Raw genomic sequence first — 23270 nt, 5'->3', positions numbered from 1 at the left:
ATGTACTGTGCTTCTCCTAGATCCTTCATCGAAAAACATTTCCCAAGCCAAATCTTGACAGAGTTCAACATAGGAATGTCATTTCTGATAAGTAATATGTCGTCGATATATAATACTAGAAAAGAAATTTTTCTCCCACTGACCTTCTTGTATACACAAGATTCGTATACGTTCTTGATGAAACCAAAGTCACTGACTGCTTCATCAAAACGTATATTCCAGCTCCTTGATGTTTGCTTCAATCCGTAGATTGATTTCTTAAGCTTGCATACCTTTTTAGCATTCTTTGGATCCTCAAAACCCTCAGGCTGTGTCATAAACACAGTTTCTGTTAAAACGCCGTTTAAGAAAGCGGTTTTGACATCCATCTGCCATATTTCGTAATCGTAATATGCAGCTATTGCTAACATTATCCGAATAGACTTTAGGATTGCAACTGGTGAAAAGGTTTCATCGTAATCGACACCGTGGACTTGCCTGTGACCTTTTGCGACCAATCTAGCTTTGAAAACTTCTAGTTTCCCATCCTTGTCCTTTTTTCAGTTTGAAAACCCATTTGCTTCCTATGGCTTGGTAGCCATCTGGAAAATCGACCAAATCCCAAACTTGGTTTTCAAACATGGAGTCTAATTCAGATTGCATGGATTCTTGCCATTGCTTGGAGCTAGGGCTCGTCATAGCTTGTTTGTATGTTGCAGGTTCATCACTTTCAAGTAATAGAACTTCATAGCTCTCGTTCGTCAAAATACCTAAGTACCTTTCCGGTTGAGATCTATATCTCTGCGATCTACGCGGGGTTACATTTCTATATGGTCCTTGATTCTCACCAGATTCTTCAAAAGATCTCTGAGTTTCAACCTGAATGTCATCTTGAGCATTCTCTAGAGTTTGTTGTTCGACTCGAATTTCTTTGAGGTCTACTTTTCTCCCACTTGTCATTTTGGAAATGTGATCTCTTTCCAAAAAGATAACATATGGAGCAACAAACACCTTGTTCTTAGATGTATTGTAGAAGTAATACCCCTTTGTTTCCTTTGGATAGCCCACAAGGATACATTTGTCAGATTTTGGTTGAAGTTTGTCTGAAATTAATCGTTTGACGTATACTTCACAACCCCAAATCTTAAGAAAAGACACATTTGGAGGCTTTCCAAACCATAACTCATATGGAGTATTTTCAACAGCTTTAGACGGAGCTCTATTTATAGTAAGTGCAGCTGTATTTAGTGCATGTCCCCAAAATTCTATTGGAAGTTCGGCCTGACCCATCATTGATCTAACCATGTCTAGCTAGGTTCTATTCCTCCTTTCCGACACACCGTTCCATTGAGGTGTTCCAGGAGGAGTCAATTCTGATAGAATTCCACATTCTTTCAAATGTTCATCAAATTCATAGCTCAGATATTCACCGCCTCTATCAGACTTCAGTGCCTTAATCTTCTTGCCTAATTGATTCTCTACTTCACTCTGAAATTCCTTGAATTTGTCAAAGGATTCAGACTTATGCTTCATTAGTTAGACATAACCATACATACTGAAGTCATCAGTGAAAGTGATAAAGTAGCTGAAACCACCTTTAGCATTTGTACTCATTGGTCCACATACATTTGTATGGATTAAACCCAATAGTTCAGTTTCTCTTTCTCCAACTTTAGAGAAAGGTTGCTTTGTCATTTTGCCAAGTAAACATGATTCGCACTTAGCATAATCCTCTAAGTCAAATGGTTCTAGAATTCCTTCCTTTTGAAGTCTTTCTATGCGCTTTATGTTTATATGGCTTAATCGACAATGCCACAGATAGGTGAGATCTGAATCATTCTTTTTGGCCTTTTTGGTATTTATGTTATAAACTTCTTTGTCGTGATCTAATAAATAAAGTCCATTGACTAATCTAGCAGATCCATAAAACATCTCCTTAAAATAAAACGAGCAACTATTGTCTTTTATTAAAAAGGAAAATCCCTTAGCATCTAAGCAAGAAAGAGAAATGATGTTTTTAGTAAGACTTGGAACATGGAAACAATCTTCCAGTTCCAAAACTAGGCCAGAGGGCAACGACAAATAATAAGTTCCTACAGCTAATGCAACAATCCGTGCTCTATTTCCCACTCGTAGGTCGACTTCACCCTTGCTTAACCTTCTACTTCTTCTTAGTCCCTGCGAATTGGAACATAAGTGTGAGCCACAACCTGTATCTAATACCCAAGAAGTTGAATTAGCAAGTATACTGTCTATAACGAAAATACCTGAAGATGGAACGACTGTTCCGTTCTTCTGATCTTCCTTAAGCTTCAAGCAATCTCTCTTCCAATGCCCCTTCTTCTTGCAGTAGAAGCATTCAGATTCAGAAGTGGGTTGGCTCACCTTCTTCTTTTCAGACTTGGTGCCGCCAGATTGCTTAGTTGGGCTGGCCTTCTTGCCACCTTTCTTAGCATTCCTCTTTTTGCCAGATTTCTTGAACTTGCCCCCACGCACCATAAGCACATCCTGCTTATCACTTTTGAGCATCTTTTCAGCGGTCTTCAGCATACCGTGAAGCTCAGTGAGCGTTTTGTCCAGACTATTCATACTGTAGTTCAGCTTGAACTGATCATACCCGCTATGAAGAGAATGGAGGATGGTGTCTACAACCATTTCCTGAGAGAATTGTTAATCCAGCCGACTCATATTCTCAATGAGTCCAATCATTTTGAGAACATGTGGACTTACGGGCTCGCCTTTCTTAAGCTTAGTCTCAAGAATTTGCCTATGAGTCTCGAATCTTTCGACTCGAGCTAGATCTTGGAACATGTTCTTTAACTCACTGATGATTGTGAAAGCATCTGAGTTGATGAACGTTTTCTGTAGATCTGCACTCATGGTTGCAAGCATTAGACATTTTACATCCTTGTTGGCATCAATCCAAAGATTGAGGGCTGCATGAGTGACCCCGTCGCCAGCGGCTTCGGGCATCGCCTCTTCCAGGACATACTCCTTTTCTTCCTGCATAAGAACTATTTGCAAGTTCCTTTGCCAGTCAAGGAAGTTTTTCCCGTTCAATTTCTCCTTTTCGAGAATTGATCGGATGTTGAATGAATTGTTGTTTTCCATAGTTAAAACTACAATTGAAAAGAATAAACAAATAAATAACCATTCACAGCTCTTAATAAAGTTAAATTCTAGCATACATGCATAATTTATCATTTATTAAGAATTTTATTCAAGTTATGTGTTCCGGCAGGTGTGAATAAAATTATTCCAAGATCCTTAAATCATTGAAGAATTAAGCACATTATATATTTAGACTTAATTCTAAAATATTTTAGATAAGCAAAGCCTTTGCTAATAGTGTAGAAACTACTCTTGGTTGATAGGTACGTCTAAGAACTTATTAGGTAAACCTATCGATTTTGCCACGACATAAAAGGACTCCTTACTTATATCGTTGAGTTTCACCAAAACTAACATGTACTCACAATTATTTGTGTACCTTACCCCTTTAGGATCAATAAATAACAACTACCTATGGCGGAAAACTATTACTAAGATTGATGTAAAAGTTATCCAAGTAAGTGTTATTTTGGCATGACACCTTTGAACTCAATTTTTAAAGTTTGGAACTTAAGGCTCTTACTATGTTGGTTAGATTTTAAGTGAACTAAAATCCTTAATCATGCAACATAATCAAGCCATAATCTCATGCATAATTAAGACATATTTAAAGCAATAAATAACTTAAAGCATGCATAAGATATAAATGTGATCTATTATGGCCCGACTTCATCTTGAAGCTTCAACTTCAAACTCCGCCTTGAAAATGGATTGGAAACTCCTTCTTGAATTTCACCATGAGAGGCGCCATTTTCTTCAAATAGGATAAGCTATAATTGAAACTAATTACAACTATTTGATGGTACGCAGACCATATTTAAAATTAAAAACTTTGGTGCATTAGACCAATTTCACATTCAAATTAATGGTACGCGGACCATATTTTCTATCCTATTTGGGCCATACTAGTCACTTTCAATAACCTGCAAAACAGTACATTTACAATATACCATTCACCCATTCATTTATCAACGAGTGGCCCACATAGCAAGTTAGTAGAACATATTATGCATCACATAAATATTTGCAACAATTAATCAAGGCTTCCAATAATCTACAAATTATTTAATCCTTATTAATTATAATCGAGTTGTTTTAACCTTAAAGGAATGTAGACCTAATCAAGAGTTTAATGACTAAAATCCTCCCACTAAAACCAAGAATTTACATGCTTTACATATTTTAAACATAAAATTGTATTTCCTAGTCCAACCGGAAACTTACAAATTTAATTAAAATTTAAAGCTCATATAAAATATTATTTAAATCCTTAATTTTATTTTCAGTTGATTAAAATTAATTAATTTAAAATTTATCAAGGTTTTAATTTTAGTAAAATAATTAGTATTAATAGAATTCATAATAATTAAATTATTCAAAATTAAATTCCGAGAAAAAAAAAATTAAATTACGAATTTTAAATTCAATTAAAATCGTTTTCCAACTGAAAATTAAAATTAAATTAAAGCGTATCAATCGGGTCAAGACGAGGCCATGGGCTTGCGCCCATGCCCCGTCGAGTCCACGAGGCAGCATCGCCCCTCACGAGTGATCGTACAGCAAGGCACGAACAGCAGCCACGCGCAAACGCAGCAAGCCACGCTTGCGCGCAGCAGCTTGCTCGCTGTGTCGTCGTAGCGCAGCAGCAGGCTTGGCGAGGCAGCACTCGCTGTGGGCGAGGCATCCCTCGCTGTGGGCGAGGCAGCGCTCGCTGCTGCGAGGCATCCCTCGCTGCCCGCGCGCAGCCTGCCTTGCTCGCTTGTGCCTTGTCGCTCGCCCATCCTCCCATGCCTCATCGCAGCACTCGACGCAAGGCAGGGCTACTGCCATGTGCTCGCGTGCCACTCGCTTGCTCGCTGCATAAGTACCGCATGGGCGACGAGCTCCCTTGCTCGTCGTTGCATGCCCGCACTATACAACACCCCTTAAGGGTAACAGTTAGCGTCCATTGCTTTGTGCGTACAAGATTCATGAGAGGATTACATGAAAATCAAAACTTTATAATTTAAATTTATAGACTAATTAATAAATCATATTAATTTCATAAATTTAGGGCGGAAAATCGAAAATTTATTATTCAAATTAATTTCTGATCAAGTTTATTTCCATGGATTCAAATCTAGGTCATAAAATTTTAAAATTTACCAAATTTAACAAATTTTATGGTGGTTTTTAATCATGGATTCCTAATTAAATTTTCAATTAATTATGAAAATCAAATCAAATTCTAAATTATTCGAATTTCAACAAATTAATTACAATTACAAATTAGGTTGTATAATTAACAAGTATAGGCATTAAAATTGTTAAACATATACAGTAGGTCAATCATAGATTCAAGATTTACAAACAAGAATCGCAAATATTTAATTTAACATCTTAAAAATTACAAATTTTTGTGTTCGAAAAACTAAAACCTCCGAAAAGTCATAGTTAGGCTTCGAATTTGGGAATTCTGGGTTCGACATCAAATCTTTGATTTTAGTCAAAATTTTAAAACGCCGTTTACATGCGAAATTCACTATAAAATTATACGATTCCGACCATTATTGACTAAACTACCGAAAATTCTGCGAACATATAATTAATCGCACGAATTTGTAATTAATTACAAAAAACGAAATTAATCACCCCTTTAATTCATTGCAAATTTATAAAATTTAACCATGTTAACTATAATTTATTATGGAATTAATTAGAGGCTCGTGATACCACTGTTAGGTTATGATACATATAAAGCATATATATTTCATGTGGAAAAACCATAAAGCCAGGAATCCAAATTAATTGCCACATAACAATTAGCATAATTTAGGATATATACTTATGTAGCGTGCCCTCCCTAGCTGCTCCCGAACCGAACAAGAACAACTTTAGGACTCCAAGTGTAATCCCTCCGTAGATAGTCCATAGCACGTTCGGATCCGCCTTAGATTTAATTAACTAGAATTCAACCTAAGGTTTTAAGTTTATTCGAATATAATTGTGGCAAATTATTATCTTAGTTTTAACCTTAAAAACTATACGAATACTTGAATTGAAGTGTTTATAAATTGTGAATGCCATCACCTATTTATAGGGTTGGAATAATGGAACTAGAAGTCTACTAGGTTTCAATTAATCTAATCCTATTAGAATTAGACATTAATTAAAACTAATAAGTTATTGTTTAATTAAACAACTAACTCTACTAACTTTAGGTAAATTAATCTTTATCTAATCCTAGTCGCTTAAGGATTCGATGCATGCACGAACTTAACGCACACACGCACGCACATCCCACAAGGGGCGTTAGGCGCGCGCGGAGCAGGCTCGGCCCACAGCGCTGCTCGCAGCCCAATGCTTGGGCGCGCTGGGCCTGGCCTTGCGTGCTGCTTGGCTGGGCCTACGTGCCTTGGCTTGCTGCTGCGTTGCCTTGCGCGCATGGGCTTGCTAGGCGCATGCCTGGCTTCGTGCTGGGCCTTGCGTCTAGAAAGCTCGTCCGATGTTTATTTCGTACGACGCGCTTCCGATTAATTTTCCGATTCCGGAATTCATTTCCGATTCGAACAATATTTAATATTTCCGATTCCGGAATTAATTTCCGTTTCGAACAAATATTTAATATTTCCGATTCCGATAATATTTCCGATTCCGACAATATTTCCGTTTCCGGCAATATTTCCGATTCCAGCAATATTTCCATTTCCGATAATATTTTCCGATACGTACCATGTTTCCGTTTCCGGCAACATCTACGACTTGGATAATATTTATATTTCCGATTCGATCCATATTTCCGTTTCCGGCAATATCATCGTTTCCGGAGTATTCATAATTTGCCTTTTGACGATTTCAACTCCCACTTGAACCGAGATCCGTCGATTCCGAATATCCATAAATGGAGTATTTAATTCACTTAAATACTTGATCCTTTCACGTACTATTTGTGTGACCCTACGGGTTCAGTCAAGAGTAAGCTGTGGATTAATATTATTAATTCCACTTGAACTGAAGCGGCCTCTAGCTAGGCATACAGTTCACTTGATCTCACTGAATTATTAACTTGTATAATTAATTAATATTGAACCGCATTTATTAGATTTAGCATTGAATGCGTACTTGGACCAAGGGCATTATTTCCTTCACATCTTGGACACTACAGAAAACTAATGCACACCCCTTCTTAACCATTTTCTTCACTTGCATCGCAGAGATCACCCCAAAGTTCTTGGTCTTCTCAAAACGCCTATATGATATCAATTTTCTAGTAGGGTTCCTTAGACTTACTTTCTGAATTTCACAGTCTATCTTGGCCTTGTACAAACTTAGCCAATCCATCCCCAGAATTATATCTAGGTCCCCCTGTAGGGGGTATTTTCGTTGCTTTTTCCCTTCCTACGGGGGCGGTTTTAGAACCTTTGTATCTTTGTATTTTGAAGGAGTCGCCACCAAACATTATTTAGGGTCTCGTTTGGAAAGACCAAAAAGTGACTCTATTAGGATAAGGCATTGAATCTTAGAAACGGATGGGTGAGATCCGGGCAAGGGAACGAGATGCTTATTCTGCGAGCTTTAAAAATGATTCAAATGCGTGGCACAACATTTTCGAAAATACCCTAGTTTAGACTATGTGGGTTTGAATTTAGAACAAATAGAATTTCTACTTTGTATTGTGACCACTTTGCTTTAAAGTTAATTTAAGGGAACCTAAGATCGGTTTGTCCAAGAAATTATCTTTGTTAAGCGTGGTGTAACCTTGTATTTTGTTGTATTTAGCATATGAGGTGATGAAAGCAATAAACAAGTAAAGCAACATCACAATAGAAATTAAAATAGGTGCAAAATTAGTAAAGTACAAGACCACCTAGAAATGGACTAGGAGGTGAAACCACATTGCCTAGAAGGACTAGGCAAGTAAAGTTGTGGAATTGAAATTGCATAATTGAAACTGCGGAATTGAAATTGCATAATTGAATGTGCGGAATTGAAATTGCATAATTGAAAGGTGCGATATTGAAATTGCAATATTGAAATTGAACTTAAGCACATGAGACCCGAACGCCAAACTACTCCTTAAGAATAAGTGCGTTCGACAAGGATTCAAAGCTAAAAATTTCAACTTTAGGACAAGTTGTTCATCCCAAAGTGTACTAGATTTTGCACATAGAACATGAACTTGAAAAGTTTGAATCTTGAAATATTGGACTTGAAATATTGAACTTAAAATGTTGAACTTTGAAATATTGAACTTGAACTTGAAATATTGAACTTGAACTTGAAATATTGAATTTAAGAGTCTTGAATCTTAAAGATTGGACCTTTTAATGTTGAAATGATCCTAGTTTAGGGAAGTGATTACAAAAAACCCTAAACATTATTGGATCTTGAAACTTGAACTTGAAATTTGAAAAGTGGAGTCTTGAGTCTCAAAGATTAAACCTTTAAACATTAGAAAGGAATCATCTTTGATTACTCCATATTTTGAAGATGATTCTAGTTCAAGGAAGTGATTACAAACAACCTTGAACATCATTGAATCTTAAAAATTTGCATTTTTATATCACATAAAGTTTGGATTTTGTAAGAAATGTATGATTGTTGTAAGTGACACTTTCAAGATTAAAAGTGCCAACTTAATAATCATTTTTGAAAGAGAAAATCAAGGAAACATGATTGATTAGGGTTGGGATTCGGAATTACCTAGTTAGGTTTAGGCAAGAATTCCTTTTTGAGCTCCCAATTGCTTAGAACTTGAAATTGTATGAGATTTTGGAGGATTTTTGTATTTTGATTTGAGTGGCAATTTTTGTATTACGACGTTGTATTTTCGATTTTGCCTCCCCATAATGCTCAGAATTAGGGGTTTAAATAGGAAAATTTGCTGCTAAACGCCAGCCCACGCCAGAGTCCAGCGCAACTGCCAGCGCCAGGCACTGCTGACGTGGCACAGAAGCTGCCAAACAAGGACGAAAGGTGCCGTCCTTGCTTTTGGCTTGTAATGGTGTACCTTTGTACGAATTGTACTAAGTTGGCACGTAGTGTTTGCTTGATGATTAAGGCTTGGTTTGCGTCTAAAAACAAGCCGTTTCGGGTTTTTGAATTCGGTTTTACGGGATGAGGCCCGGCTTGCTCGGTTTTGTGGGTCGACGCCCGAATTTGGGTTGCTTAATGTCATTTCGACTGGAAAAGGCCTTGTAAAACCAATGGCATAGTCCATTGGGTGAGATTGTACTTGGATTTTGAAATTTATTTTTGGAAATTGTATTTTGTACCGAGTTCAGGAATGGGAACGGCCTCGGGGATTGGATTTTGGCTCTTGGATTTTGGAAATGTTCTTAGCAATTGGGACTTCTTTGCTCCAACCGCCTAATAAGGATAATGGTACCGTCATCATCCCAATGGGGAGACACGATTTAGGTGTCTACACCCCAAAACTAAATTCTATCAGATTAGAAGGAAAAGTGTTGTCTTTTATCTTCAAAGAAAAGTTCTTAAATAATTTAGTACACCTTATGGTTACACCAGTAGGCATACTAATAGGTAAATCAATCACCTCAAAATCTAATAATTTCAAACTTTTAACAACAGAATAAAAGAATAAGTCGCCCTCTAAAAAACAAAGTTTTAACTAGCACGGAGTTAATAGAAAAAGTACCATAAACTACGTCTGCAGAACGTTCAGCTTCATTTCTAGTCATCACGAACAGTTTCTCCGGAGCCTTATTATGGTTGTTGTTCTCATTGGCAGACTTATTGTGGTTTCCCTGGCTGTTTTGTGCCCCTACAGGCTTCGAACCTTGGTTCCCTGAATGGTTAAACCCTAAGTCCCCCTGGTTACCACTCCCATTACTATTCTTCTCCTTCTTCTGCTTAGTGAAGCACTCATACTCCCTATGCCCCTTTTTCTGACAATAGTTGCAGGTCACTAATTCTCCATTGCAGTATCTACACCAGGATGGTTGTTAATCCACATCTTACAGTGATACACTCTCTCAGATTGATTCCTATTATTGTGCCCCTGATTGTTCCTTCCTTGAAAATTTCCATTTCCATTCCAATTCCTATTCTCATTCATATTCCTCTTGAAATTCCCTTGGTTTTCCCCAGCATTAAACTCTTTTCTTTTCTCCCCAACAACAACATTTTTCTTGTCCCTTCTATAATGCAAACCATAAATATGGGAAGCTCTCACATACACAATATCCAAAGATGTGAAGGTTTCCCCACCTAATCCCAGCTGGATCTCATCGGTCAACCCTTACTCAAACCTCTAAGCCTTTTAGCTCCTCCGTGGCTACAACCTCAGGTGCAAACCTCGACAGTGCTATAAATTTCCTATAGTAATCAGCGATGGTCATACTCCCCATCCCAAGGTTTATGAATTCATGTGCTTTTTGCTTTCTCATAAAAGGAGGATAAAACTTCCCCCTCAATGAAACAACAAATGAGTCCCAATTAAACCCCTCAGAAGCACTTAACCTAGTTCCATTCTCTCTCCACCATTAATCGGCCTCGTCTTTCAAGTAAAGGACAACTTGACCTACTTTCATGTTTTCAGGACAGTTTACCGCCCCAAAGAGTTTTTCAAACTCCCTAATCCAATTTTCTAGGAAGGTCGGATTTGCTTGCCCCTTGTGAGGGGGTCGAAAAAGCACGAGGCTAATGCATGACCTCGTCCCTCGTGGGCGTGACGTCGTCAGATCAAGTGTAGTTAGATTTCCTGTGAGTTTACACCCAATCGACTAGTAACATAGGAGTTGCCATTCAATTTTTAACGACAATGAGAAAAACTGACAAAACCCGGTTATCGTGACATAAAGGGAGTGCAATTATGTTCGACTACGACGGCCATAGGTTCCCTTGTGATCCCTGGTGTGGGGATCGCTCAACGTACACCCGCAGGGCAGAGATTGAGAGTTCGGGGGACTGTAACTACCAAGAGGAGTTCTCATCGATAACTCCAGAGGCAGGTTATCCTTACTAACTCAGCATAAATAATTGAAGGGACATGCGTTTAAACTATTAAACTATTTTGAATTGATTTTCGCAATATGCAACACATAATACTAAATCGGTCGTGATTATCTTATTTAGATTGATTTAAGGTACCTAGCATGATAATTCAATTGTCCAGGGTATTATCTTATTAGGCGTGATAGATCAATCAAGTTAATAGTTTGACAATTTTATAAAAGGGTGATGAAAGCGATTAAATCATATGAAGGACACATTACAACGCACCGTTGAGAGGTGCGTCACGGTTCTCAGAAAACTAACCACTTGGCTTTGCTATTTCTCCTTTTATTTAACGAATCTCGGGTTTCTAAGAAGTGTTCCAGTATTTAGGCTTAAATCATCAGCTACAAGGGGCAGGACGCGTTCTGTTCGACTTTTGGGTCGATTGCGACAGAACGCCAGATCAATTTCGCAGCGTGAGGCTCGGCTTTAAGGCTAGAGTCAATACTCAGGTTATGGAATTGTGTGTCATGTTGTGTTGTCGGTTTTGAGGTTGTATTTATAGGGAAAGAGTTTGTGGAAAGATAGATCTTTAGAATATGAATCCAAAAAGAATTCGCAGACGACACGGCCCCAGGTATTTTCAGCGCCCAGACCCAGGCGTTGAAAATAGGATCTGGGCCGAGCCTTTTGTCAGATCTGGACTCTTAAACACGGAGCTTTTGAGACTTATCCGAGTTTCTTAGTACGTATTAAATTATGACGGAATGCGTCTGGGCCCGTTACGAGCTCTAGATTCGTTAGGAATTTAATTAATACGTAACTCTTATTTTCGAATTATAGCAGGAATAAAATTCCTTTTGCCAATTCTATCTCTTTTAGGACTTATGTTGGAGTGCAACACCTAATTCTGACAGATTTCTATCTTTTATGACTTTGCCACTTTTAACAACTACTTCTTACGGCAGTTACTATTTTTAGCAGGTTTCTATAAATAGCAATTTTGGCTGAAATTAAAGGGTGATTGAGATTCGTTATTTTATAGGAGATGCGTTGCCAAGTGGAGATTTACGTTCTCATCATCGAACCTTCCCTTTCGGGAATGGGGACAAAAGTAGGTGTCTACAGTTAGCCCCTACTTTGACTGAGTCTCGAGATGAGACGATGGTCAAAGTACTGGACGGAGTGCGTCATACAAGCCATGGTGTATGTGACTTGTTTTGCGAGGGTCTCACGAGCCCCCGAGTGATTACATTTGACTTAAGGGTCATCACTTGAAGTGTTAACACATTCCTCACGTGTCATTGGAATCTGTTAACCAATAGTATAGAAACTCCCTCACTTTGTCATTGGAAGTATCTAAAGATGTATAGAAACTCCCTCACTTTGTCATTGGAAGTATCTACAGATGTTTTCGAAATCAAAGCTATAAAGTGTAACCAAGCCTGGCCAAGCCCAATCACGAGGTAAAAATGTTTTTAAAGATTCTCATTTTCAGGGTTAGCTAGACGAGAAAAATCCCCTTGTTTTTATAGGACGTAAAATGCAAGAAAATCCAGCACATCACTCTTTTTTGGAAAAGTGGAAAACCAATTTTTTGATTTTTGATAAGAGAAACGGTCCTTTGATTTTTGGAAAAGGGAAACCATCCTTTGATTTTTGGAAAAGGGAAACCATCCTTTGATTTTTGGAAAAGGGAAACCATCTTTTGATTTTTGGAAAAAGATAAACCATCGTTTGATTTTTGGAAAAAGATAAACCAGGAAAAGTTATCGCTGCAGCGACTAAGGACCTGCGCGGTTAGTGACACAGACCCCGCCCGCTGAAGGTGGGCGAGCCTGTCCGCTGAGGGTGGACGCCCCGTCCGATAGAAGTGGACGAATCTGTTTTGATGTTTTTGAAAATAAGGACCTACGCGGTTTGTGACGTAGACCCCGCCGGCTGAAGATGGCGAGCCTGTTTTTGTTCTTGAAGATTTTATTTCCTTTTCATTTTCGAAAACTGAGGACCTGCGCGGTTAGTGACGCAGACCCCGCCGGCTGAAGATGGAGAGCCTGTTTTTTTTTTTTTGAAGAATTTATTTTCTTTCGAGGGATGCTCGGATTTAGTTGCAACCTGAATGTGGATTGACAACGTGCTTAGACGGACCATTGTCTCGTGGTCATCATCTTTCATGGTTTTGAGCTAGTCTTTACGACTCAATTTTGCCACTACCTGGGTCCTTGATTAGGGGACTATGTATAAGTATCAACGGCGACCTTTGTCTTGAGGTCGTAATCCGGTTTTATCTTTTGTTTTACTTTGCATACTCTATTTTGAAATATATATTTTCTTTCGAGCCCCCAAGCACTCGTGCTTGACGGTCATTTCTTGTCAAAGAGGTTCCTTGGGGATACGCATTTTGTAATGTCCTTGATCGTGTTTGGGATCGTGCTCGTAAGTGCGAGCGATCTTTGTAGTGGTGTGCTACTCTTAACAAAGCCGTGAGGTGCGACTTTCAGTAAAGAAATCGGCAATTTTTGAGTCGAATGGATACGGCAGGGCCCTATAGAAATCCGGGCTTCTTTTGGACCTGGGCTCATTTTCGGCGCCCAGGCCTGGGCGTTAGAAATATCTCACTCCCAAGTGGGGCGTTGAAAATATTGCTTGGGCTGGTCTTTTGATGACATAGTTGGCCTCTTGTTCGTTCGTTTATTTCACTTGGAAATTCTACGTATTCTCTTCTCTTTTGTTTTTCTTTATTTTTGGAACGTAGAATTTTGTTAGAGATCACAATGAGTTGAGCTGATTTTCAGCGCCCAGAGCTGGGCGTCGGAATATCTAGCGCCTGGTCCTGGGCGTTGAAAGTGCGTCCCAGGCAGGACTTTCTCGTGATGATTTCTCGAGAAGCTGTAGCCGATTGGTGGACTACGGTGTTTGTCGCTTTGGGGCGATTTTTTAAAGGGACTGTTGCTCTTAAGGCGTACAGTTATTGCAATAATCGGGCGAGTCCATATGGCCCGAGGAACATACTTTGAGGCGTAAGACTTTGATCGCTCTTGTTGTTATTTTGAACGTATATATTTTTTTTCTTTTGATCGTGTTCGTGAATGTTCGCTACTTAGAATGTACGTGCGAATGAGCGTTCATAGAATGGCCGTTGCGTGCGGTCCATTAATCAGTTTGTCTGAATCATTTTTTTTTTTTTTGAGCAATGACTGATGTTGAATAGTTTGCTTAGAAGCTTGATAGGGTTCAGGCCCATTCATGAAGTGGGCTCAAGCATCGTGCCCTTTTGATCGTTCAAACATTTGCTTTGAGATTTTTTATTTTGCTACGGTCGTTTCGTAGCTTGTAGCCCCCAAGTATGCATGTTGGGATGCTTCCTTTTGGCGTACAATTTTTGTAGGTTCTTTCGAGAAAGATGCCTTGGGGTTCCGCTCGTGTAGGTGCGAGCTATCCCTTCTGTGGTAGGTAATGTTTTTCTACCTTTAATCCTTAATGTAGAAGTCGTGTGCCTTGCATTTTGAATTTGGGCGATAAGTAGTCTTTGCCTCTTTTACACATGCTCTTGGTCGTGCCTGCATTAGTGCAATATGCCTTACTCTTTTTTTTAGACTTGTACCGTGGGATGGTTAAACTTATGGTGCGACGTAGGCTTGTGTGGCCTAACAGCGTGTCTTAGATCATTCCTCCAGGTGTTGGGATATTATTATTATTTTTTGCATTGGAGTACTTCATCACGCCTCGTTCAGGTGCTTGAACAAGTGTAGCACCTTCTGCGTGGGTGTGCACGGCTTATTACTTCGTTCGATGCGAGGATTCATAGATGTTTCTTTCTTTCTTTTTTTTTATCATCCTTGATTTTTTTCGCTTTTGCTTTGGAACGACGTAGACTGTGTAACGGGCGCTTGTAGGGCGAGCGTTATGTGCAGTAGTTTGATCGGAGTTTTGGTGACTCGCGATTTTCAGTTACCCTTGTTAGTGGGGTGACTTTATATATTCTAAGTAGCGCTTAGAATGTGGGAGGGGTTGTAGCCATTCTAAGGTTCGTTTTACACGATCAAACCTTAGGATTGTGCCCCTATGATGTATGTATAGCATTAGCGTCGAGAATTTGCGATAAAATCGTCATTTCGAGCATTTTTGGAGTGTTTTTCTCAAGCCCCCAATTGTAGCTAAGGGATTGGCTTGGTGATATAATGCTTGGCATACGTTTTTATGCATTAATGGTGGCATGGATCATGAATAGTGTGAACCAGACTCGTTTAGTGCGAGGTACGTTCGAGTAGTGATTTGCTACTTCTCTTGTAAATGTCGTATTGTGCGACATTGCCATAGTCAAGGTAGTCACATGTTGAAGTGTGCCTTGACCAAAAGCTAGGTGCCTTTCTTTACCCATAATCATATTTAGAAATCTTTTTGACTCACTTGCAACATCGAGATAAACGCATACTTAGCTTAAACCAACGACACTTTATTATGTTCGAAGAAGTCTTTGAAAATTATTTGAAATCCGAGTCCTACTGTGTACAATCCGAGGTGTCCTAGGTAAGTTGACTTATAGAAGGGTTCGTACAGGATTACATGAGTAAATCAAAATACTGTTACGATTTTCGGAATGCTGTCTAAGGATTTGCTGGAAGCCAGGGTGCAGGCGTCAAGATATTACTTGTGCCCGTGTGGTACACGCTTTAGGTTTTTAGGGCCATCTTTTCCAGAATTTCGGGAATATAAACCACTTTCAAATTGACTTAGATTTACTTGGTGTATGTCTGCACAAAAGGTCAAGGTATACTTAGTTCTTTCCCTAGCTCCTTCATTTCAATTTTTAGCCCCCAGTTGCTATTATGTCTTCTCACTAATGATGCTTTCAGATTTCGATTTTAGATGCCCGTGTCATATGTCTGAGTAGGGTGAGCCTTGGTTAAGTGCCAAGTCCTATTGACAATGTCTGATTTTTTTTCAAAGGGGATTCGCAAGCATTTGAATTACCATGAACGGATAGCCTGAGTTCGAAGGAACGATGGGGCGATGCCGTAGAACAATCCTCTTTATTGCAAGCTTACTTCCTTTACTACTTGTTGGCGATTATGACTATGTCTAGTGGTGAAAGGTCTTTAAGTGAGTTACTTTGCTTTAGGGAGGGTCAAGTCGAGTACTTTAGAGGTCATGGACGCTCGCGCTAGCCCCCATTCAATTGAGGCAAAGCGATCTTTTGAATATTGGCTAAGTGCCTAGGAGTGTGAGTGCTCCTTCTGGCAAGGGTACGTGCCCTTATTATTTTTCGATGTGTGCTTATTTTGGCATCTTGATGACTTGGATTCTTCTTTTGACTTAAATTTTTTCTTTCGACTTGGATTGCAAGTAATTAAATTTCAATAAGGGACTCTATTTTTTATTCTTGTTATTCTATAGGTTTTAACATTTTTGCTAATTGGTTGGACCGAATCATGGATTGCCTACGTATCCGCCTTAAATAGATTTAATTTGGAATCAGGTCTTACGTAGTTCTTAGCCAGAAAATGGTTTCTTAGAATTCCAATTTTAAAAAAGTACGTTCGAGTGGAATCGTAATGTTTGAAATAGGGTGAAATAAGTGAAGTTTATTATTATTTTAATCTGCTGCTTTGCCGTAAGCCAAAAATTTGTTTTATTTTTTTAAGTACATGTATTTGCACAAAAATCTTTTCTTGTTTTTTTTGGTACGTATATCTGAATACGTGTTGTACCCCTCCAAGTGTTCGTTATTTTTCCGTGTATGTGCGGATAAAATGACGAGCACTTCTGGACAAAATTTGGCAAGCAAAGAGATTCAGCGCCCAGGCTGGGGCGTTATAGATTCCGGCGCCCAGCTCTGGGCGTTGAAAGTGATTCCTGGGGAGATTTCTTGGCTCGTTGCTTCTTTTCGTTTTGTGCCAAATATTTGCGAATCTTTTTTTGTGCGCTAAATGCTTTCTCTTTTTTTTTTTAGACAAACTTTAAAGGCGCTTTGCAAAGTTTCTTTTTTATAATTTTAAAATTTTTATTTTATTTAATTTTTTTACGTTAAGCGTAGAATGTACTTTTCATTTGTTTTTTTTTATTCGTGACTCAAGACGGCTTGAAAGATGGGTTGAATGAGATAGGATAATTTGTATAGGTATTAGTCAAGCATGAGGATTGGAAAGGGTAGAAGATCGTAGAACTTTATGTAGTTTTTGTGGTATGATTTGGATTGGTTGACTCAATTCTTTTCCTCCGTTTACTTGGGTAAATTTCGCACTTTGGGAGGTACGGGCTAAGTATTTCATGGCTCGCTCTTTTCGCTCTCCCTTTTCTCTTTCTCTTTTTTCTTTTTTTGCTTGGGATTTCTCCCCCCTTTTTATTTGGGCTAAAAGGTAGATGGTTGTGGTCTTTGAGTCACGAGGCGAGACTGAGTGAGCCTCGTTTGGTAGGCCTATAGTGGACCTTTAATTTTAGTAGGCCTAGGGTGGACCTTTAAATTGTTTTACTTTGCAAGCGTATTTAGTCGTTTCTTAAAATGTGCAAATAGCGTAGATTCAAAATGTTGTTTTTTACTTTATAGAATTTTAACGAAAGAATTACATCGAAAATAATAATTTTTTTTGCTTCTTTTCAGATTCCAGTTTCCGGGATTTAATTGGAAGTTGTGATTTAGACTCGAACTTTCATTAATTTTTCTGATTATAACCCGTGTATGAATACAAGAAGGTGGCCTAGACTCAAAATAATGACGAGGCGTAAGCCTATAATACTTGACCAAGCGACTCTCAGACTTAGGCTAATTGGACCATAACTTTCGTTGGTTGACACTTTAGATTTTAACCCTTGGGTGTTCATTTGTCATGCGCCATTTTGCTTAATGTTGGCAAGGTAGTTAGTTGGGGAGATCGAATTTTCATTTTTGCAAGACTAGAATCATTAGTGCGGCTTCCCTCTTGGTGTGTATCGCTTTACCCCAATGGTAGCCTTATGGCATGCCGATTTGGGTACTTTCATGGTTCGTCATGTTGCATTCATGGAAAATCTTTTAGTCCGGGCTTAGGAGTATTTCAAGGAGCGAGTGGCTCGAGAGGACTATGATAGTCGTGACCCAATGTGATCATAAGCCTTGAGGCCATTAATTTTTTTTTCCAATGGTATTAACACCTTAGGTTCACTTTGGGGGTTGTGCGACTATGGAGGAATGATTTTCAGAATGTGACTGTTTCCATTTTGCAAATACTTGAATTATATAATATATTCTTGTTATTGGTGAGAGAGAGTATTGAGGCCGTAGATTCTTAACAAGGGATGACAATTACATATGGGCGCTTATTGATTTCTTTTAAATGTTAGGAAGGGAGACTCAATATGGTTTAACCTTTTAACTTGTAGGACGACACCAAGCATTAGGACCGATTCTATGTATAAGACAACTAAGACTTAGGATTTAGATTGTACTTTGGCATAGCCTAGTCTAGACTCAGATTTATTTATTTTTTATTCGAACATTATTTTTCCTTGAAAACTTTATTTGAACATTATTTTGTTTGAATACTTTGCCCATGTGACATTCAAGGTCATTTAATTAGCGTGCTCGGTTTTGGTGCCAAACATTGTCGTCATAGGAGGCCTAATGACGACACAAAGAGTTGTTTATTTTATAAGTCGTTCTTAGAATCGAGTGCGTTTTTCATACGTCCTCGTAGCAAATTTGTTACGAATTTTTTATTGCTACGTATATTTTGTGCGCGGGCCAAAGGCCAAGCAGCAACTTCAGCGCCCAGCAGGGGCGTTGAAATAATTGGCGCCCAGCCAGGGGCGCTGAAAATGCGTCCCTGACTAGTACTCGTATTCTGTTCGTCTATTTTTTTCGTACATACGACTTAATTTTGCGTGCTTGCCCAATAACGTCCTTTGCGCGTTATTCAGCGTCGTGGGATCCGTTACAGGCCGTCCTGGGCGTCGCTTATTTTTGTGGCGATCGCCCGGGATTGCAGGACACGTATTTAGGTATAACTCTTTGGCCAATTGGTGTTTATGAATGTTTGGGCAATTTTAAGGGTCGTTGGTTTTCTAGCGTTATTTGTCACACACAATCACAACACAATCACGTAATTCGCTACACATAACTAACATTACAACATGAAGCAAAAATAATATGTCACGTAGTTTATAATAGGCTTCTATGGGTAATATTTGCGCCGGCTTGGTACCGCTTCTATCGTAGATCCAACACATGCCCCAGTCGAGATAGTGCATTCAACAGACGAATTTCGTCCCAAGAGGCCAATCACGATGTAAGCCAAGGGGGCATGCACCAATGAGAGGGACCTTAGTGGGCGAGCGATTGGGTTTGGGACGGGTGTATTACTAGCGAAAAGTGCCGAGTGGACAACGTTCGAAGCGTATGCACCCCCCGGTTGGCGATGGGTATCCTTAGTCCCAACTTCCGAGATGAAACATGCCAAGGGAGCCGAGATTCGTTATGCGGTTCTGTCCGTTCACATTAATATGTTGATTTTCAGGTCGTCCCAACTTGATAAGGAAATAAACGCGGAATAGGATCGTTTCACCCTTCGGCTATTTTGATTACCTACGAGCACGAGTATTTCATTAACGTCCCCCAGCGGAGTCGCCACTGTGAGGGGGTCGAAAAAGCACGAGGCTAATGCATTACCTCGTCCCTCGTGGGCGTGACGTCGTCAGATCAAGTGTAGTTAGATTTCCTGTGAGTTTACACCCAATCGACTAGTAACATAGGAGTCGCCATTCAGTTTTTAACGACAATGAGAAAAACTGACAAAACCCGGTTATCGTGACATAAAGGGAGTGCAATTATGCTCGACCACGACGGCCATAGGTTCCCTTGTGATCCCTGGTGTGGGGATCGCTCAACGTACACCCGCAGGGCAGAGATTGGGAGTTCGGGGGACTGTAACTACCGAGAGGAGTGCTTATCGATAACTCTAGAGGCAGGTTATCCTTACTAGCTCAGCATAAATAATTGAAGGTACATGCGTTTAAACTATTAAACTATTCTGAATTGATTTTAGCAATATGCAACACATAATACTAAATCGATCGTGATTATCTTATTTAGATTGATTTAAGATACCTAGCATGATAATTCAATTGTCCAAGGTATTATCTTATTAGGCGTGACAGAGAAATCAAATTAATAGTTTAATAATTTTATAAAAGGGTGATGAAAGCGATTAAATCATGCGAAGGGACACATTACAACGCACCCTTGAGAGGTGCGTCACGGTTCTCAGAAAACTAACCACTTGGCCTTGCTATTTCTCCTTTTATTTAATGAATCTCGGGTTTCTGAGCAGTGTTCCAGTATTTAGGCTTAATTCATCAACTACAAGAGATAGGATACGTTCTGTTCGACTTTTGGGTCGATTGCGACAGAACGCGCACTACTACATAAACGAACTAAAAAGCATTAGAATCAAATAGATGAGCTTTCACATGATTTTCTAGTTTATGGTGCAAGAAACCCCTAATTCTATTTATCTTATACTTCATGTACAAATGTACAATAATTGTGAAAGTAGAAGAAGTTGTCTACAACTAACTAGTCTGCCAAAATAGATGTGTCCATATAGTAAGTTATGTTGACTCAAGAATTATCTCAACATGATAAAGACCGTACCATGACGACCAAGAAGGCAAACAATAACTCCAAGAATGACATTTTCTCCTCACCTTACTTTTCTATACGTTAACTTTCACCATTAAGTTTAGTATGCATCATATATTTGTCAATGATCTAATTGGCAAATTAGTTTGGTAGTTTTGTACCAAGCAAAATGATAAAAAAAATAAACGGAGCATGTACCTGGCATGCCAATCAGACAAGATGAAATCAAAAGGGCTTTTCTTTCGAATATACGCTCCAATAGATATGGATAATTATATCCAACTCCACCAAAAAAGTAATGCGTAAAAAATCAGATCAAAGGCAATAAATGGAATTTGGTCACTGAGTTAAATTCTTGGAATGCCAATTAATACCATAATACTACTTAACCTAGCAGTGTATTATCAATGATAATTTGGTCACTCTGATCTAGTGGCTAGTAGTCAAGCTGAAATCTCCCTACTTTGAAGTTTTAGACACAGGTAGAGAGCAATAGCATGATAACTAATCTTACAGCTTTGAGCAGCATCAGAACAGGACTGTAGAGTCCATCAACTTCAACAAGCTAACCCTACACCAAATATATAGAGAATATGTCAAGTATATCAAGGATGGAATTAGAGAATATTTTAGCAATGAGAGGGAATTTGATATGTGGTATGATACTTTCTTTGAGTGCGAGAGTCGTGAGGTGAATACCCCTGCGCAGACATTCAAAATAGAATAACACTGAACTTATTTTCAGACCAAATGTTTACAAAAACTGTCTGAAGCCAACCTTAGAGGTAACAAAAGAGCAAGAATTCAGGAATCCATCCACTATATCTAGCTCAAAATAAACCAAGAATTTGAGAACATGTCCAGACATATCCAAAAACAAATGATTAAAACTTCAGTGCTTATAGGAGAAACAAAAGGGTACTTGGTCTAATCATATGATTATTAACTTTCTTTCTTTGGATGAAATTCATGAGCTCGATTCTCGGAATGCCCCAATCAATTAGAGTAAGGCAAAGTTTTTTATAATTTTCGTAATAGATCATTCGGATCTAAGCTAATTTTAGGCACAATCATAATTTCACATTTAGCATAACAATCCATACCAAATTAAACCACATGAAGTTCAATAAAAAATAAAACTCACACGCATTTTCCATAGGAAATCATCAATTTGAACAACTTACAAAGAAGAGCTTGTACCTTGATACACATGGGTTAAAACATCCATGAGCTTCAAAATAATAACTATCTTAGTCGAAATCATCTAAACAATAGAAAACCAAAGAACAGTATATCAAAAAAACAAAAAAAAAAAAACCACCTCGTCTACAATAGCATGACCAATACGATTCCTTAACTTTGAGACTTGTGGTTTACACTCTAAAGACCATAGAATTGATAACAAATTAACAACTAGGCCAATTCATTTTTTTAAACTAAACTACTATACCTTCTTAACTACTATGAGTCTCTAAGAAGCATAGAGGAACACAAAGTAATTCAGAACACTTCTATTGAAATTGAAAGAACAATATTACAAATCAAATATTCGAAACTTCAATATTGGAGTGTTAATTGAATTCAATAAATTTAAAAAACTAATTAAACATTAACCCTAAAACCCCCCAAAAAATGTTTAATTGAACAAAACCTGAAATTCCCAAAACAATCTACGTTACTATATCATAATTGAGCACATACACAAGGGGGATAATTAAATCTAAAACTAAGCAATATTATCAAACTGAACAAAAAAATCAATTTCTTAACAAAATTAAGATGGTGATAAACAGAAAAAAAAATACCTCGTTATTATCGAAATTTGAGACTCAATTTTCTCCAATATATAGGAATTTCTAAGGTTAGCCTCCATCAACATCATCAACTTAACCTGAAAACAAGTCATTGATTCCTCAATTAGAGAGAGAATATTATTTAAGGGAAACTAAAAATTAACACTGAAAATTTCAAATTTATGAGGGAAGAGAAAAGAAAAGAACTTGTATAAGGGAGAAGGAACAACTAGCGGCGAGGACATGAGATGGTATAGGCTGAGAATGAACGACTGAAATGATGATCAGCGAGTAGGTGTGTGAGAAGGGAGGGCTTGAGGGAGATTTTAGAAAAGATGGTTCTGGAACCTATGAATTTTGCTCCAAATAAGAGACGGAGTACTTGTATGCTAAAAAATTAATATTTCCTAAGGTGTCTCGATTTGTCCGCCCATTTTAATATTTCCACCGGGGTGCGATGATAACCGTTGCAGTAGATAAAACAGTAGTTGCATTTGAGTGGCTAATACAACGGTCTACTATTACCCGTTGCAAAAGACCGTTACATAAACTTTACTCGTTGCATAACCGGTTGCAATAATCTAAGTTGTTGCATTAAACCGTTGCAATAGCTTTAACCATTGCACTTACCCATTGCATTAGCTTTAACCGTTGCAATTACCCATTGCATTAGCTTTAACCGTTGCAATAAAACGTTGCATATGCTCGTTTATGTAGTAGTGGCGGGATCAATTTTGCAGCGTGAGGCTTAGGCTTAGGGTTGGAGTCAATACTCAGATTATGAATTGTGTGTGGTGTTCACGTCGGTTTTGAGGCTATATTTATAGGGAAAG

General features: G+C 38.5%; 1 long non-coding RNA gene across 3 annotated transcripts; it reads right to left on the bottom strand.

The window, feature by feature from the left end:
* Positions 1–1988: 1988 nt before the first annotated feature.
* Positions 1989–22872, bottom strand: LOC110780550 (uncharacterized). Of its 3 annotated transcripts, none has more exons than XR_008926536.1 (4): positions 22645–22872; positions 22450–22535; positions 2247–21215; positions 1989–2157 (listed from the first exon to the last, which is right to left on the bottom strand). It is a non-coding gene; the product is annotated as an uncharacterized lncRNA (long non-coding RNA). The 3 variants fall into 3 exon arrangements; XR_008926535.1 differs by having other exon boundaries at positions 1993–2157; positions 2247–21345; positions 21845–22535; XR_008926537.1 differs by having other exon boundaries at positions 1996–2157; positions 2247–21844.
* Positions 22873–23270: the final 398 nt, after the last annotated feature.

The sequence above is a fragment of the Spinacia oleracea genome, chromosome 1, assembly GCF_020520425.1.
Source record: "Spinacia oleracea cultivar Varoflay chromosome 1, BTI_SOV_V1, whole genome shotgun sequence".
Lineage (NCBI taxonomy): Eukaryota > Viridiplantae > Streptophyta > Magnoliopsida > Caryophyllales > Amaranthaceae > Spinacia > Spinacia oleracea.
Note: the sequence above shows the minus strand (reverse complement) of the source record. Positions and strands in the feature narration are given on the sequence as shown.